The sequence below is a fragment of the Meleagris gallopavo genome, chromosome 15, assembly GCF_000146605.3.
Source record: "Meleagris gallopavo isolate NT-WF06-2002-E0010 breed Aviagen turkey brand Nicholas breeding stock chromosome 15, Turkey_5.1, whole genome shotgun sequence".
In the NCBI taxonomy this organism is placed as follows: Eukaryota; Metazoa; Chordata; class Aves; order Galliformes; family Phasianidae; genus Meleagris; species Meleagris gallopavo.
In genome coordinates this window covers 165,261-165,587 of record NC_015025.2, presented here as the reverse complement: position 1 = coordinate 165,587, position 327 = coordinate 165,261, and positions in this window count along the sequence as shown.

Sequence of the window (327 nt, the reverse complement as noted above, 5' to 3'; positions counted from 1 at the left end):
CTTTTATTTTCCCGTCTCCCTTTTTAGTTTAACAAGGGTAGAATCTACTGCCTCCTTTAATCGTGCTCTTAAAACCCCTCTGGGAGATGTTGTTCTCAGCCGGAGCGTGCTGGGACTGTGCTAACCCATGTTTAGCCGATGCCTGTCACTTCTTATACACGTTTCCCTTCCAGCCTGTACTCTGACAGCGGCGGGCGCATCGTCTGTCTGGAGCTGAAAGGGGGAGGGAGAGGGGGCTTCGCTGCGTCTCTCTCTCACGGAAACTCAGCCATGTCTTTAAGTCGGAGACCGCAAGCCTCCTCCCAGCAACGGGTCTCCTTAGGGAAA